Source organism: Aulonocara stuartgranti, assembly GCF_965226115.1.
Source record: "Aulonocara stuartgranti genome assembly, chromosome: 3".
NCBI lineage: Eukaryota > Metazoa > Chordata > Actinopteri > Cichliformes > Cichlidae > Aulonocara > Aulonocara stuartgranti.
In genome coordinates this window covers 34,177,779-34,191,693 of record NC_138941.1, presented here as the reverse complement: position 1 = coordinate 34,191,693, position 13,915 = coordinate 34,177,779, and the positions used below count along the sequence as shown (strand labels likewise).

The 13,915-nt window shown below is 39.8% G+C and overlaps 1 protein-coding gene across 3 annotated transcripts in view; it reads left to right on the top strand.

The window, feature by feature from the left end:
- LOC309701946 (uncharacterized protein) overlaps nt 1-13,915 on the top strand; it is a gene marked incomplete at its 5' end in the record, with an annotated part of 106,523 nt that overhangs the window by 57,117 nt on the left and 35,491 nt on the right. Inside the window, one exon of one of the 3 annotated variants that reach the window (XR_014275317.1) lies at nt 6,857-6,879. The exons of the other annotated variants lie outside the window; for them this stretch is intronic. Of the gene's footprint in view, nt 1-6,856; nt 6,880-13,915 lie in introns of those variants that run through there. 3 annotated transcript variants of the gene reach the window in all.

The window sequence follows — 13,915 nt, the reverse complement described above, 5'->3', positions numbered from 1 at the left end:
TTTAAAGCACCCCACCAGCCCTGATATTTCTCAGCGCTTCTCTGTTCCACAAAGACCTATTTTGTAGCAAATAGGTATAGAGGATCTTGCACTGAGGTAGTTAACTATTTAATAAACTTTGGCTCTTTGAAGCTCCTATGGCAGAGCCCGCGCATTTGATATCCTGCACAAACCGTGACTGATGTAAGTAAAAGCCTTGCCAAAAAGGTCTGAATGATGAATGCCAATGCGACACGAGCTGCATTCGTTACGAAAGTGTAGGTAAGCCACCCAAGGGGCAAGCGGTATCACTTAGTTCCTCCACCCACATGGCGCGTTCTGTTTATCATCAACCATCTTGACAAGTTGTTCCTCATCCCCGCACTTATATGTCCTCCTCGACCGCTCGTCCCCACCCTCCGTCGGCTGAGGAAGTCGCAGGAAAGGGGAGGAGAGGTGCCTTCGCGGCAAGGGTTATTTTTCTTCCTCGATCCCTGTCTGATAAGCGTGTTTGCTCTTTTGTGTCTGGGGCTACTCTTAATCAGGAGGAGGTGGAACACAGAAAGAATTTGAAGGGGCTCCTGATAAGGAAAGCATCTGTTTAACATTTTTTCTTACATGCAGGGTTACAAACGAAAGACAATTTGGCCGTAGGGGAGGCAGATAAAACGTTATAGGGCATTAATGCAGATATATTCTGCCCTCGCCTGAACGTTGCACAGTGGTGCAGCTTTTCCTTAAAATGATCTTTAGCTGATTTCAGTCGTTGATCAAAGCTATATCACCTTACATTGATAAGAGTGTCATTAACTTCATGCAATGTCAACAATCACTGCACAATTTTCTTCTGATAATTAGGCCTACCCAATATAGACACATCACTCATATATATATTTATATATATATGAGTGAAATGAAGCACATCGCAAAAGATGATGACAATCATCCTTTTTGAGCGCAGTATCTGTGACAGGCAGTGACCTGGACACTAATTTAGCATTTCAAAGTCTTGTTCACATCAGATTTTACACCTGTAATCGCCTCTCGCAAATATATGTTTAGCCTCTTGCATTCTGTTGTCCCCACTGGCTGGTTCCCAGGGGAAATAACCATTCCCGGAGCTGACATCCACGGTGCGTTCTCTATAGATCAAACTGGGCCGGTCGTGAATTGCCAAGGCCATAAGGACCCACGCTCCCAGACACATGAACTGCCTTTCTTAATACCTGCCAGTCAGCCGTTTGCAACTCCTGAAGGGTTTTTACTTATTCCTCTAAGACACGCCGCGCCGAAAAGCATCACCCACTGGATAAAATTACAAGTTATAAAACAAGCTAAACTTGATCTCCAAGATCTTGAGTGGCTTGAAGATGCAGTATCCGCCTTTGCCAGAATATCAGATTTATCTTCCTTCCTTTTTCCGTCTTTTCCCTACCCACTCTCATCCTTTAAAAACCCCAATTAAGAAAAAAGTATTTGTGTGTGGGCCTCTACTCGGTTCAAACAAAGACCTAATCATAGAGCATCACTGGCATTTTGAAAAAAGAAAAAAAAAAGGGAAAAAAAACAACACTTGGCAGAGGGGCAAAGCATTGGCCTGGATTCTGAGGAAAAGTTTGTTCCACTTTCTCTCCACTTTCCACTGGTCTCACACTGTGTTGTGTTTGTTGCTCCAAAAATCGGAGATCAGCACAATTGTTTAATGTGGAAATTAACTTTCATCCTGTCACGCTAAATTTAACATAGTACAAAGCAACCTTTATTTCACGGGGAGCTGAACGGTGGTGATTCTCATTTTGGGAAACCTTCACAGACAGAGGAGAGAGAAGACATATCATATTCTCTTTTCCTGCAGCCATTTTCAGGAGTAATTTCTGCCACATAGGCCCATCAAGGAAGCTTTCTTGAGAAATGAAGGAAATACACAGGCTCTTTCATTCTGACATCAGAGGTGACCGCTACTCATTCAAGCCATTTGGTGGAGGTTTCTTATTAGCAGCATCTCTCTTGTACGTTGTTGAGAGAGCTGCGAGAAAATATGGATTTTTTTTTCCTTTGTTTTTTTTTGGTGCTGTTGTGTGTCTGTGCAGGGAGGTTTGTGATCAACGTAAAGAAAGCTACTAACACAAGTCCTCATAACCCTAGAACACAGTTACAAAATGTAAAAAAACTATAACGTGGCAGTTTTAGTGATCGTGGTGGTCAAATTTATCATTAGAGTCACTCTCAAAGCAAATCCAAAGCAAAGAGGCTTTGCTCTTAAATCCACACACATACTGTAAATATATTGTGTAGATGTTTATATAGTTTATATGTGAGCTGGTACAGCTTTGCTAACTGAGTAAAGAAAAGCCAGTGTTTGCACTATGATCATTTCATAGAGCTGGATATTCAATTCTCTTAGCAGACGTCCCATAGATTCCCATGGGTTTAATTAACTGTAAAGGGGTCAGTTGTAATTAACACATTCTTACATTCACTTAGTGTCACATTCCTGACTTCCAGCTGGAAGGCAGGAGTTTGAATTACATTTGATTTTTGCTTTGGTTAGGTTTAGGTAAAAAATTATGGTCTAAGTTAAATGGTGAATTGTCTCAGTTCTTGGTTCATGGTCTAGGGCAGCGGTCCCCAACCCCCGGGCCATGGACCGGTACGGGTCCGTGAGTCGTTAGGTCCCGGCCGCGAGAGTTGAGGCCTCGGTGTGAAATTTATGGTTTTCAAGATTTTTAATTGTTTTTTTTATCGTAATTTTTGTATTGTCTTTATCGTTAACTTGGTTTCCCTGGGTCTTTTTCCATGTGTTATGACTAAATCTTCTTTTTTTGGTATCGGTACTGGTTTTATTTTGTTGTATTTATCCGCGACACCTTAAAGGCCGGTCCGTGAAAATATTGTCGGACATAAACTGGTCCGTGGCGCAAAAAAGTTTGGGGAGCGCTGGTCTAGGGCAGCGGTCCTCAACCCTGGGCTCACAGACCAGAGTCGCTTGGTACCGGGCCGTGAGTGTTGAGGCTCGGGTGTGAAATTGATGGTTTTCAGGGTTTTGTTTTTCCTCTGCTGTAGTTGTGCGTCTTATTTTGAAAGGAATATTTACACATTTCCATAGCAACCAGAGAGCATTAAGGGGCAGAGAGGAGGATGTTACTCTCAGTGTTGTTGGCGCATTTTAGGAGGACGCTGCTAAGTTACACAATTACACAGTGAATTCGTGTTTATTTTAATATTTACAAAATACCACAGTTTTTGTCTTGGTCGTATAATTTTATTTTGTTGTATTTATTGGCGATACCTTTAAGGCCGGTCCGTGAAAATATTGTCCGGTCCGTGGCACAAAAACGGTTGGGGACCACTGGTGTAGGAGACCATGCTAAAGGGTTACTCAATGTTAAACACGATGCTTGCAGTTCCCGACTTAGGATCAATAATTAATGAGCAGGGATGAAAATAACAAAAGAGTAAATTTATTTTGTTGTACCGGTATTTGTACTTTACTGAAGGGAAAATGGTCTTGTTTGCAAAGATCGCAAGTCAGTCAGTTATGCCGTGAATAAAGAGTAAAAAAGGGCAGTCAAAGATCAGTGACAGCTCCAGCTTCATTATGCAGTCCTTTCCTGCAAAAATGTGGTGATAGCTGTTTACAGTAACACTGCATCTCACATGCATAAGCATATGCGTTGTCGCCACTTATGTTCAAATGTATCTCTGGTAGCAGCCGTGGATAGTGTATTTTAGCTCATCTTTAATGTTTTCCATTTGCATAAACCTGGTGGTCTAGGAAATTTAGCTCACTGGCTTTGCTTCACATCCATACCAGAGAAATTAGCATTCTGACTCACTGATGTTTGATATGCCAGAGAAAAGCTAAAACCCCTGTGTTTTGTGTGAGTGTTGGGTAAGAGCATTACACGGTGTGTAAAAGTTATGCAGCCCTCTTTGCTTTAAAATGTTTATGAGCTGCATGTTGTCTTCCTTTAGTGATAGTGATAGTGGTTTATTCCTGCTGTTAATGCTTTAAAAGTGGGTGGTTATGGGACTTATACGGCTAAATATTACAACATAAACTCTGTGGACACTTGCTGTGGTGGTTTTGTCCTTTTTTCTGGGTAATTCTTGTAAGGCAGGGAAGGCAGTTATATATTTATAATTGATAATCAGTTATTTGCACAGGCAGCAAAGTGCTTGTCTACATAGAACATATTCACAATGCGCCGTGTGGCTTACCCAGAGTACGATGATGGTATTTGGCATGAATATACGCTAATAATTTAATGCACTGTATGTCATAAACTGAAACGATTCTTTAATTTATTAGTTATGTCACGAGGCTGTATAACAACGTATCTCAATTCTTCTCTTTACCCTGTGAAAAATTTAACACTGTGATGTTTAGTCAGATTACACTTAACTGACCTACTTTTTACTGTTATCAGAGTAAATTTTGACACAAGCAATATTCAAGTGCAATGAGGTTACAGCACTTAATTAATTTCGAATAGTGATCATTTCTTCTGCAAAAATCACACAGAGATAAGAAAGAAATGGCCCATGGCGTAAGGAAGGGAAATAAGCCTTGATAGATTTATAAGGTTTACATAAAAACTGGTTTACATCGCAAACTGTCAAGGAAGAAAAATATATGGTTAACCCATTTATCAACATTTATAGGCGCAGATATTAAGAACGGCCTTGATAAATCCGATAACACGCTTCTATACTGTCCCACAAGAGCTCTACGTAAGATTCTAATGAAAGATGAAACAGCGTTTGTATAACACCACCTTTATTATTCATATGTTTCATGTTCAAGTGCCCTCCTCATTAATCTAGGCTAATTATGGCTGTAACACTTTGGAGAGTGGATGGTGGAAACATGATTGGAGAGAGGAATACTCTCGCAAAGATAGGCAAAAACCACTACAGAGGCAGTGTAATTTACAGCAAGCTGCCCTAGATAACAGAGAGGCTTGTTTGTAGTCGTACATGAATCTTCAGAACTATTTTCTTTGCACTTTTAGCTTCAGCCTCAATGCAAAGTCTTTTCACACGTCATCACTGACAACATTTTATTTTTGACAGAAAGCACAAATCCTTTTCACTTTTTTTTCAGCCATGCTAACTATACCACCTAAATCATAATACTAGAGACATGATTAAAACATCACAACATCCATCAGAAGAAATTATTTGTTTCATTACACTGCATGCATAAGGGGTGAGTTTGCACATCGCATCTGGCGCATTTAAAGGACAAACAATAACAATGAAGTAAATGTAAAAGTAATAAGAAAAAGTATTCTATATTGTATTGTATATTGTTATTAAAGTCTACAATATACATATTCCAGTATGTATAACAATAATGTATATTGTTGTTATAACACACACCAAATATCTTGAGCTGAACACTGATCAGAAAGATCTAAACAACATAAAGCTAAATGCTAATGGCTCATAGTGAAAAATGAAGCACCTAGCTAGTAGCCTAAATCCTTCGCTAAAGGTATTTATAAATAGTTAACAGTAACTGAAATGTTAAATGAATTGTTTATGTAGGCTATATACTGTGTAGTAGATTAGTGACATGCAGCTAAAAGGCTTGGCTAAATTAAAATAACTCAAATACGTAGCTAAAAAAATAAGCTAACAGATAAAAATGGCTAACAGAAAGAAAAGAGTGAAAAAGCTAGCTGAAAGAATAGCTAAACAGCAGGATTACCTAAATAATTGTGAAATACATTGAAGCTTATAATACACAGTAGGAAAGAGATTCAATAAAGCACATGGATACACAGATGAAATAGCTGAATAAATGGCTAAAAAACTGAATACTTAGCTAGGAATAAGGAATAAATGGTTAATCAGAGCTAATCCACAGAAATGGATATAATAATTAGTTGAAAGCGACGTGGCACGTGGTTGAAAACCCAAGTTAAAATCAGTTAAATACGGAAGGCACATAATTACTTTGTAAAATTAATAGTATTAAATTAATTAACACTGTCTTGTTCTGAATTGCTGTACAGTGTCTGTAACAGCTTTCACACCACAAAAAATTTTGTGTTGTCAAAGCTGTTTTTAACCTATTTATGGATATTCTCCACACTGTTTGAGCCATGGGAGCAGAACAGTGCAGCATGTTTAGATTCTATGATTCCCTATTGGTTAAACACACACTAGGACTACATAGCTGTTATCAGAATTCCTATAATTAGACTAGTGCTATTTGTGCCGGTGCATGTTCACCTCAGAGACAATATGTACTTCACTAACTTCAGTAAAACCATTAAATTCCCAGTGAGACCTGCTGGCAGACTGCTTCTGGCTCTTTGAAAGTAAGTTAGAAAATGTAATCAGGTTGTTTGTGATCCACTTTGCCATTAACTATTGATATTCCAAGCCTTGTGTGATTACATGGCACGGTAAGACTAATTACATTATATTATAATACTAATTATATTCCTAAGGGTCGCATAAAATTGTTGGCTGTCATTTCCATACCAAACTAACATCCACGGGGCAGGGTGTGCCTAATTAGCCTTCAAAATGAGATGTGTGCATATTGGATTACACTGCACTTATGCTGTCTGTGTCTCTGTGCCTGTTTTTTTTCTCCCCATCAACATTGATTGCAATAATGCAAGCTGATGACTGTGTGTGCTTCTTAAAATAAGCAGAACACCCATACAGAAATACGCTACTCTTGTATATTAATCTGCAGAGCATAAACAGAGTATCGTTTGCTTCATTTCCAGAGTCGAGGGCCTTATTATTCTGGTTCTTCAGTATGACACTTCTGGGTTGCGTCCCAGTAGAGAACCTCGCTGAAACTGGGTCGAATGTTAAATCGGCTGTTGAATCAAGAACAGAGCAGGAGAGCCTCAAAAGGAGGCTTTAAAAAAGGTACGGTGGTATCAGCACTTTCTAATTCGATGATAGTTTCATCATTTGGACTGATGTGACATTCAAAAACAGATTTGTTAATGTGTAAATGAAGTACTGCTTGTTAGTCAGGTATTAAATAATCACTTGTAAATTTTGGAGCATGATGCAATTAGTATGCACTTTGAGCTCAGTGTTGTGAAGATTTCTGAACATTATACCACCACTGTGTGCTCATGTGCTCTTTTGAAATACTGTAATTTCAAAGAGGTTATCATCTTTAATGGCAAAGACCTTTCTATCCTTTTCGGCTGAGTGATTTGCATGTTCCCAGGATTTTCATGCTTTTTGAGATCAGCACAGAATGAACTCGATAATATTCAAATATATGTGCGCATAATTTTAAAACGCTCAGTGCAAGTCACCTCCAGATGTAACACCTCTGAGGTTTCATCTTGACAGTGTCAATTGGTCCCTGATGCAGTGTCTCTCTTGCCTCCTGGCACACATTATTCTCAAACTCTCATATAGAGAAGTTTCCCACCTAATCTTTTCAGTCAAAGTCTACCACAAACCTACGACTCCACCAACGAAAGTGATGCGTCAAAAAAAGCCTTTTGGAGTCCTTCCACTGTTTCCTGCCTCATCGAGCTTCTTTTCTTTTTTTTATTTCATAGTAGAGTGACAAGTTGCACATCCAACACAGCAGGGAAGGCAGTCATTAGAAAGCAGCTCTGACAGACTCCGGGATGTCCCAATAATGTTACAACAATGCGTGATGATTGTTGCCTTAGGTTGCACATCGTGGATCGTTGAGGTGTTAGGTCAGGGGTGGGCAGAGTTGTCTGCAGCCGTTACGAGTTCATTTGTGAATAAAGTATCTGAGGATAAGGGGAGACTTGCTGATGCAATACCTGCAAACAGCTTGCAAAATAGAACAGAGATCCTTGGCTCTTGCCATGTCTTGGTATGATAGGTTTTTTTTGAGCACAAAGAAAATGTAGCGCCTGAAGGTAGAAAATCTGGAAGTATTGACTAAAGTTTGCTGTCTCCTTGACATGGGAAAATCTAAAGGACCAAATCTTTGGGAGGGTAAAGCATTAAAATATTTTTTCTAAAGGTACAACCATGTACAAGTGGCAAAATATGACAAAACCAGCACACTTCAAAAGGTTCCCGATAGTTAGACATAACAACTTAGTTACTTCTGATGCTTTAATTGGACTCTCAGTTTTCTGCTGACAAAAGGCCCTTGGTTATCCAGATAAGAGGAGTGAAAGAAGCCATCTATTTCCACTGTGAACGGCCATCTTTGAACAGAGGTTGCGGTTTACAATACCAACTGTCTGCCATCTATAATCCAGTTTTGAGATCCCTTCCCAGAGGCCTTAACGGCCACTCACGTCCTGGGCCATTTGACTTCAATAAATCACATGATAGACTTGGGCCAGGTTTCACTTTGGGTTCACCCAAAACCTTGGCTGATTGTGACCCACACCCGTTTTCACACCTTGGCTCGTGTGATTAGGTAGAGGATCAATAAGGGGTCCATAACCCTCTTGGGGTCACTCCCAGGAAGTCCAAGAAGTCCAGATGCTTTTCTTTCCAAGTTCCTTAAACTACGATGACCTGGATGACTGAGAATCTTCACAAACACACTTGGGGATACCAAATAAAGGTATTTTGCTTGGTTGCTTCATGATTTGGTCTACTAGTAAAGAACTACATCGGAATCTGTAAAAACTGTAGTTTATTTTAAAGAGTGTATTTGTCAGTATATTATAGACTAATGCTCTAGCTTTTACAATGGATTGAAAAGCAGAATACAGTGACTGATCGCTGTCTTTTTCCTTGCGTATATCATGTGCTTCAGACTCTCCCTGAACTCTTCATCATCTCCCTTGACTTGTAATGAGACGAGACGTTAATTATTTTGAAGAATGATGTGAATCATTTTCTCAGCAACGTTTTATTGAACACGTTTAACCTGAAAATATCACAATTATGGCAATAGGATCATCAAGGTAGCACAATGTAGCAGCTGTTAATAACCATATTTTTTTGTCAGTGCAACCAAGTATTGGAATATGTCAATGCCATTTTTAAAAGCCAGAGAGTTCAGAGAGCTATTACTCTGATGACAAGGATATAAGAGTGGCAATGGATTTCATTCAATATTCAATATTCTTCCATTTCTTTCAGGTTAGATTTTCTATATTTATCTTTCTTACAGTTTTCTCAAATATCTTTTAATGCACTCTGACGTTGATTCCAAATATTCAGAGTTTTAAGTGCTCTAGCTTCCCATACTTCCATCCTTCAAATGCACTGTGAGCTGTAAAACCAAAACAATGACATCATTATATTTGGAGAAAAAAAATGCACTTTTGAACCTGTCCTGGATTTTAATGTGGGATGTTATTTTAAGTGTCCATCCATATGTGGCAGCTTTGCAGACCTTCTGTGAACTGATTTTTACACATGGACAGTATAAAAGATGAAGTCCTGGTGTAAAGCATCCAGATGAGTGCTTCCACCATCGCCATATTGGTGTTTTGGAAACAGATGTGAAGACAGAGGGGTGGGTTAGAGCGTGAAAGGCATGTCCACTGACCAATGACTCATAGCCCAGTAGTCCTCTTTTTTAAAACACAGTATGATCGAAATTTACAAAACGGACAGAAGTTTTTTACTCATTGTGACCTGAAATGAGCGACTGAGCCATAGACCTCTATTTCTGCGACTACATACATACATACTTTACTTTCTCAGGCGGCTGTGGCTCAGGTGGTAGGGTGGGTTGTTAACCAATCTGATGGTTATCCTTTGGCAAAATAGTGAACCCTGAGTTTCCTGCAGCGTATCCACTGGAGCGTGTACATGTGTGAATGTTAGAAAGCACTTAGGCAAAGATGAAAGCACCGTATGAAGTGTTCGATTAGGTGAACGAAAATTGTAGTAAAAATTACTTTGAGTGCTCAGCTAAGTAGAAAGACACTATATAAATACCAGTCCACCTATTATAGGGACTTAAAAGAGAAAACAGTGCAATCTTTAGCTGAGGCATTGAGTTTTAGCATAAAGCTAATAGTGGTTATTTAATTATCCATATGGTTACTTTGATACTTATATATAGTATATAGTATAATTACATTGCTTTATCAAGTGGAAGCTATTTATTCACAGCATTGTAATTTTGGGTCTGTTAAATGTGAATATATAGTGAAGTGTGTGATTTTTTCCCCCTGTAGATTGTTTAGGTCTGTGGAAGGAAACAAAATCTAAGACCAGAACATTTATTTTTTTGGTATTTGCCACGTGAATCCGAGCTGTCTTTCTCCTGTTTATCCAGGAATGAACTGTCATCGACTTACAATGTCGGCCCTGTAACACACGCATTAACCTGGCACCTGATATCGTGAGGGCAAACTGTTTTCTTTTTGTATATTAGGCTAAACATCCAGATAAGTGTGAGCAGGTTTGATTGCGTATTACCACTGACGATTAATTACATTTTTAAGAGATACTGAGCCCCAACCAGCCATTCCAGAAGCAGAGTCAGAGACAAACAGGAGACTCGGGGTAATTCCCAGAGCTGACACGAGAAACGTATTATTCCGGCCTTATCTGAGCAGGGAAAACTGAATTCGGAGCGCTGGCTAGGAAGATAGAGGGTGCACAAATTGCCGCACAGGTTCAAGACAAAAGCGTACTGTAGAAACTATATCTGAGGTTCTAATGTTGCAAGAAAAGGTTAATCATGCTGCTCAGATTCTCAGGGGATATTCATTACACGGGATAATGGAAATACCAACAGTCAGTTTTCAAAGGGGGATATTGCCTGAATATTGCTCTTAAGCGACTTTCTTTGTGTTGAGGAGAAGTGCTCATTACGAACACCTACTGTAAGTCAGTGTCATCAGTTCAATGTCACAACTGAAGGGACGACTGAACGTTGTCCTACAAACCTCGCAAAGTTTTCGCCTGCATGCGTTGTGCATTCAGAGTTTAAGAAACAAATGTATTCTTGACACCGTCTTCCATTTTGTATGAGCCCAGAATAACACCAGTGTTTTTCAAAAGAATAGTAATTAGGCTGTACACCTCACAACTCAGTGTGCCGATATAATTTAATAATAGTCCTATTCAGCTGAGAAATCCATCTGCTTTTTTTGTGTCGAGAGTTGCATACATTTTGCACGTTCGCACTTCAAAGTAAAGAGAAAAAGAAAAAAAAAAAGAAAAAAACTGACTTCCCGAATCACACGAGCAAATTTCGAATTCTCATACACAGCCGAGTGATGGGAAAATAAGAGCATGCACTTTTCATTTTGCTACTTTTATCAAATTCACTTTGGAAACTGGAGGAGTTTTTGACACTTGCTTCCCATAAACAACAGTTGGGGGTAGAAAATAGCAGTTTCCCTGCATATCACAGCGACTGAATCTCACATAAAGAAAACATGTCTTCAGTCGTCAAACTGCTTTGTGAGCACTGCAAAGGGGCTGCAGACAAATACACTTCACAGTAGAAAAAAAAGAGGGGGAGAGAAAAAAAAAAAGGTACAGTGGGCTTTCACGCACCCCTTTTTCTCTGCCTTTCTCCTGCTCATAAACTGTGAGCCCTGACAACATGGACCATTTTGTTCAGTACAGCTCAGATGCACCTTTCATATTTTTTTCCCTCCTTCTGTTCCAATTGAGGGGCTTTGATTTTGTCCAGAATGAGAAAGTGCAGAAGGCATGCAACAGTGTGCCATTTGCAAATCATCAACAGACAAACAGACTGATGGCATGCATCATTACTGTGAGTTAATGGAGCAGTAGTTAAGATTCTGCATATATGCAGACTCCCAGACTCCGTGTCCAAATCGTTTCAAGTTTTGAGTCGCGCAATTTAAACAAGTCGTGAATGTAAAGTCTGCACATGAGAATACAACGAATTTCCCCCCCAAAAAAGCAAGTTGAGGACTCTTACGGCTGAGAGGAATAGGAGGACACGGGCTCTTATCACCAACAAGAAGTCCAAAACATCAAGAGCTGGATTATCTTGGAAAAGGCCACCAGCTGTTCCTGCTTGTCTTTAACAATGCATCAGCCTGATGGCAATTTCCTCTCCATCACGAAGCTCAGTTTCCAAAATGTGCTGCCAGACTATCTGATATTTATCGTGGAATTGGCAAGTACTGTTAGCTTCTGTTCTGAAACATACCAGCAGCCAAGACCCTGCATTACTCATGCAGCCGCAGTATGGTAGACTTTGGCCTATTCATTTCGTTTCGGGATATGAGTAATGGCTCTGCCATTCTTTGTGTGGCCACAGGGGTATTTACCTTGCATTTCTTCGCCATACAGAAACTCTCGATTTCAAACAATATAAGGCTGTGCTTACTTTTCCCCCTCTATATTATAATTGGAATATTAGCAGCACGTACAAATGACCCTTAGCAAAGCAATCAAAGTAGGGTGTCGTTTCATTTCCGGCTGTTATAAATTACAAATTTTGGTGGTGTCACGGTAAAACTGTGGAATGAGTCCCCCGTCAAAGCCCGCTGCCACCTGCAAGCCGTGGATGTATCTGATGAAAGCGCATCCTTATTTGACCTTAGATTAGCCGGTTTCTGCCGTCTGTCACATTTTACCTCTCGCATGCGTTCGTCAAGCAAAGCAGGCTGCACTTTCTCATTCTCTCTTTCTTCCCATTTAATCAATGCAGACTTATACTCACAGTCTTGCAGCGAGCCAGACGACAAATGATTAGCAATCATTTTGTTTAGGCTGCTGCCAGGGGAAATCTGCCTCTCAGGGTTAATGTCCTATATGACGTGAGGTAAACTGAAGAGGAGGCATCTTCCAGCTTATGTGCTGGTCAGCACTTTGGGATATCCCACATCAGGTGATTGATATTAAGTAAGGTGCTGCTGAGGTGTTAGGTTCACTGTAAATGTAGCCAAATTATCTTGAGAAGAAAGTCTACCCCTTCTCTGCTGAATATCAATGAACAGGCTCAGGGCCCTGCCTAATCAATCAGAGCCAAAAGCCAAATCACTCAGGTTTTAGATGTCAGTTTTCTGGCCATCTTTGGCGTCCCTGATGCCCGACTTCTTGGGAAAGGGAAAGCAGACAGTAGTTTTGCTGGTGCTGTGTAGTACATCCAAATCGTTAATGAGTTTTCGCTATTCAGAAACAACACATAAAAGTAACAAACGAGGTGCACTGAAAATCAGGCTTTCACTTGATAGGCGTAATTCTCTTTTACCACCTGCAGAAATTGATGGTGAAGCGGTCTTCACACTGAGTGGAAGGGAACCAGTTGCAATCAAACAGATCTCTTAAAGCAGGAGCTGCTCTCTGGTGTCAAAGCAGTTCGCTAAATTTAAATGAGATGTCTCCCACGCCTCTTTGAATGACCCACTTTGGTTTGTTTTTTAGAACAAACAAGGATATTTGCAGTCAAAAGAGTCACTTTAAAGGTCCCGTAAAACTTTTATAGTTTAATTAACGCATGTGAAATTATTTAAATCAAATTAACTCTGATTCCAATCAAAACAAACCAAAAATACCCCAGTGTTCGGGGGTCTTCGTTTCTGCAACAAAAACACCTTCCCAGCCGCACAGTTATTAATGCTTTTGATGCTTTTTCTGTTTTGCAGCTCCTTTACCAGACGCTGACTCGGCTTTAGCTTTAAGTAAAAACAGAAAAAAAGCACAAGACAAGAAAGAAAAGAGTCAATAATTATAATGGAAAACCCTTGAGAGATCACGGAGACCATTAATAATGGCTATAATTCCCCCGCTGGCCACTCTTTCCCTTGATGTTTGACATATTAGTTTCAGCAGCACATATAAAACGAACGTTTTTACAAACACGAAGAAGCAATACCGTCTCATTGCACCAAAGTACCTACAAAGTTGCTTAAGGATGAAAAGTTTGGTAATGTTGGTGACGCTATACATCAGCTTCAAAGCGCCGTGGTGTCTTTCTTTTTTCTTTTTCTTGGGAAAAAAACAGAAACTTTTTCTTCATCTACCTCCCTGCTACCTTTAGACCTGGTCG